The 4691-nt window shown below is 28.1% G+C and overlaps 1 long non-coding RNA gene across 5 annotated transcripts; it reads left to right on the top strand.

The window, feature by feature from the left end:
* The first annotated feature begins 1027 nt into the window (after window positions 1-1027).
* Window positions 1028-3132, top strand: LOC145006500 (uncharacterized). Of its 5 annotated transcripts, none has more exons than XR_013662922.1 (5): window positions 1028-1467; window positions 1622-1835; window positions 2359-2467; window positions 2721-2762; window positions 2888-3132. It is a non-coding gene; the product is annotated as an uncharacterized LOC145006500 (long non-coding RNA). The 5 variants fall into 5 exon arrangements; XR_013662920.1 differs by having other exon boundaries at window positions 2351-2467; XR_013662921.1 differs by lacking the exon at window positions 2721-2762 and having other exon boundaries at window positions 2351-2467.
* The last annotated feature ends 1559 nt before the right edge of the window (window positions 3133-4691 follow it).

The raw sequence follows: 4691 nt of genomic DNA, 5'->3' as shown, positions 1-4691 counted from the left end.
AATTTGAAAGCTTAATGACAAAAAACACATTTATGAAACTTGGGTTCCTTTTAAATGTATTAGGACATCCACATTTGTAGCGTCAATACCTTTTGCAAATAGCATTGAAAGAAGTTTAAACCCTAAACTTGGGAGTCCATGTCATCCCTGCTCTTCAACCGTTGAAAGAAGTTTAAACCCTAAACCCTAAACCCTAATACGTATGGCCTATGGGTTTCATCTCATATTAGAAAACAATTATTTTTATTATTATATTAATTAGTTGTAGAAATATGTATTATATGAGTTAATTTAAAAAATATATATATAAAAATCAAAAGAGAAATTAAAAATTTTCGTACATTTTATTTCTATTATCCTCCTATTTACATTAAATGTTGACAAATGGACAACATTTAAATCAATTTCATTAAATGTGTTAATAAATGTGACACGTGTCAACATTTGATATGATAGAAGATAAGTAGGAATAAAATGTAGGAGGATATTTAATTTTTCAAATCAAAATATTTGAAAACTTTGAATTTATAAGAAAATAAGAGAAACAATGAGTTATTATAATGAAAATATTTTTTATCTTTTAAATTTAAATAAATAAAATAAACTAATAAGCTTTAATTTTAGAAATTATGAAATTAAAAAGGTAAGTAAAATTGATATACATTTATTGCAATTATTATATTAAAATATTATGTGGAATTTAATAAAATAAAAAACTCATAAAATAACATGTGAGAAAAAAATTAATTCAAAATGGCCATAAAATAACATTAGACAAATTAAATGAAAGTATGATAAGTGGTAAAAAAAATACCTTCATTTACTATTTAATCTTTTTTTACCAAAATGGCCATAAAATAAAAAGGTTAATACATTTACTATTTAATCTTTTTTTACCAAATGCAGTGTATATTTAATCTACGGATTTATAATACCATTGATTTCAAGTTCCTTAGGTAACAGTTCTTTTATTTTATTGGACCTCTCTATTTTTTTTTTTATATAATCCCACCGCCCTTTCATCCAATCATAATCTGCTTCTCGAACCTTTGTTTCCCACCGTCCTATGATCTACCCCCACTGATTTCATACATCGTTGATTACAATCAGATACCGCTTCTTTGACTTCCTTCCATCCCTCCATACGCTCCTCCAAACCATCGCCTTACACCTCCCTCTTCCATTATGTCTTCAAATTCTACCTCCGTTGACACTAACACCTTATTTCCTCTCAAATCCATGAAACCAACGTCATCGATGCTTCCTCAATATCCCAGTGAGCGGTCATCGATGGTGCCCAACAAAAACCTTAAATTGATTTCCATCGTCTGTTTGTCCATCTCCATATCAGGGATCTCTTTGACGTCGATAGCTACCGCCTTCGACCACCTGCTGCTCCGTCTTCCTCTTAAAATCAATCAAACCCGAACTCGCCAATTTCTCTGTCGCAATAGATTTCTGATTCTGGTATGTGTTATGTGGTTTCTAATTGATTTTCAATTATCTATCGGTTGTTTGTATCCAATACAACTGAAGGCTGTAAGGTTGCATATTAATTTCATCTCGCTGTGGATTTCAGTTCCAATCACATGTTAATTTGGTTTCGATTTTATGTTTGTAGTGGATTTCAGTACTCATGTAGACGATTGAACCCTACCATGACCGACCCTCACTCCTAACTTTCCGGCTACCATCTCTTCAAAACCCATTTTCTCAATCAGGTACTTCTTTTTCTCTGATCCCCACTTCCCTCCTTTTCAATTGTTTATTCTTAGGTGTGAAGAAATTTACAGTCTGGAGTGCTCATCAACAGCAGAAACGCTACGTATCGACATGTAGGACTCTTTTTACTTGGTTACTCTCTGTAACTCTAATAGATGTATTTCATATTTTCTTCTTTAATTACTCGCAGACAATCTATATGATTTTTCTATACAAAGATTTTTTATTATATTAGGTACAACATCATTAGACGTTTTTAGCATGATATGTGAAAGGTCGGTCACAAATGGACTCTACTATCTTAGCAAAGTATAGTATCAACAAGTTCATATTGTAATATACTCTATATTTGACGTTCTTAGTAAACTACAGGTTCATATTGTAATATACTCAGCTAGCTTTACAAAGTATAGTATCTTAGAAACAAAGGAACTAAAAGTCATCAGTGATCACGTCACATTGTATTGTTAATTTTCTGTTAATTGGATAAGGACCCGATGGTTGTAGATATTACATCAGGGTAATAATTTTATATTCTTTTTTATTTAATCATGTTATATTGGAGACAACAGGTGTAGGGGATGCTTTTGTAGCTGGAGTTTTATTAAACTTGCTGAACATTTTCCAGTGTTGCAGGATGAGAAGATGCTAAGAAAGGCTTTCAGTGTTACAAATGCTTATGGTGCAATTACTGTGACAGAGAGAGGAGCACTTCCGTCACTATCCACTAGAGATTTAGTTAAAGGTAATAACTTTTCTCTATTGTAGATCATGGTGCCAAATTACAGTAATAATATTTGCTATTTTTTGAATTTTTTGCTTGAAGATTATATGACAAAACGATATTCATATTCAGTTTTTGGACTTTTATTTTTTGTAAAATCATTATAACATGTAGTCATTTTAAATAGTTTGATAGATTTTCCTTTTTTTTATAATTCTGCTGTTCTTTGTATCTTTTTCATTTTTTAGAAGCTAATTGTTTTCTTTCTTTACAGTTGTACTATTTTATCCGAGTCATGGTTTACAACGTATCTTAGGTTGTTACATTTCTATTCATTATACACTCTTGGTGTCTTTATTGTCTAACTATTTGTGATCCTCTATGGATGTGACTGTCTTTAACATACTTTATCTATATGTTTGTCCGACTATCTATGTGCAGTTGGATGTTTAAAAGCGGATCTGCAACAAGTGAGGGATGAACTTACTCAGTACAACATCAAGATCAGTAGTTTTGCAGCTTGCATCGTAATTTTAGTAGAAAAAATTTACACCGGTAAAAAACATGTTTGTGTTTAGGGAATTGTTTTGCATAGCAACTTTGCAACCTATGAAATTTGATTTCTTTGTGTAAGTCTTATGTGTTTGATTCTGGTATAATAATAACTTCCAAGGGTACTTTGGTCATTTTGTAGATTGTTACGTCATTCCTTTAAAGGATTGGAAACTATAAACATGTAATAAAAAAACAGTAGAATTCAAATTCGATCCCTGCAAAGCAGGGATACTTCCCTAATTATTGTTAAAATATATCATATAAATATATCTATATATTAGAATTCAGTTAACTTTTTATGATTAATGTTTTTAATAATATAACTTTTTATTATTTATACATTACAAATAAATTAGTATATAAATAGAATAATATTATTTTTACATACTTTAAAACTTTAAAACGTATACATATATCATATAAATATATATATATATATATATATATATATATATATATATATATATATATAAATATATATTATGAATGTTTTTAATAATATAACTTTTTATTATTTATACATTACAAATAAATTAGTATAAATAGAGTAATATTAATTTTGCATACTTTAAAACGTATACATACAAATTAACTCAAAAACAAACAATAAACAGGTATACTTTAACCTACTACAAGCAATTATAAATTTAAACGAATTTTTATTTTAAAACATATCAAATGTACTTTTCATATAATTTTATTTGTTGATTTGTAATGCATAAATTAAATAATCATTACTTTTTTATTATAACATATTTTACTAATTATTTGTTATTTAGATTTGAAAAACGAAATGTGTTAATATTATTGAATAATTGTTAATGATGTAAACTGGAACCTAGCCGTCTAGTCTTGGTGTTGAATATAAAGAGGGAAGGTTCATAGAATTTTCATACCCCGGTGAGAGTTTAATCATGCCCATGTCTTTAAATCAAATTCATATAAAACATAAGAAATAAAGCAAAGATTAGAGGAGCTTCTACTTCACACAAAGTTTATAAAATAATTGGATGAAAATAAAATTCAATTCATGTTAATTCATTGTATTAAACCAATGTTTAACAATAGTAGATAGTTAAGGGGTTGGTTTGCAAATATGTTTCATATATATATATATATATATATATATATATATATATATATATATATATATATATATATATATATATATATATATATATATATATATATATGTTTTATAGAAAACAAAAAAAAAACCTAAAAATCATAAAAATGCATAAAAAAATACTTAGAGATCACAAAAAAAATTTCTAATTTTTTTTATAAAAAATCGCAGGTTTTTGTTAAAATTCGTTGAAAAAAAAATCAAGTTTTTTTTGTAAATTTTTTCACACACACACACACACACACACACACACACACACACACACACACACACACACACACACACACACACATATATATATATATATATATATATATATATATATATATATAGTACTCTTGTATTCAACGTAATAAGAAAAAGATTACCTTAATCAATTAAGGTTTGATATGGTATCAAAGCCTCAATAGCCGACCCTAACCCTAAGTCTTGACACAGATTGAAATTCCATTGATCTAATTCCCTCTGGCGCCCTACAATCCAATCTAAGTCTGTTTTTTATCTCGCAGTCATCATGACGTCACTCACTGTAGCAGAAAAATCTGCTCAATCAGCCCACTTTTG

This window comes from Lactuca saligna, chromosome 7 (assembly GCF_052625555.1).
Source record: "Lactuca saligna cultivar CGN05327 chromosome 7, ASM5262555v1, whole genome shotgun sequence".
NCBI lineage: Eukaryota > Viridiplantae > Streptophyta > Magnoliopsida > Asterales > Asteraceae > Lactuca > Lactuca saligna.
This window is presented reverse-complemented; position numbering and strand designations above follow the sequence as displayed.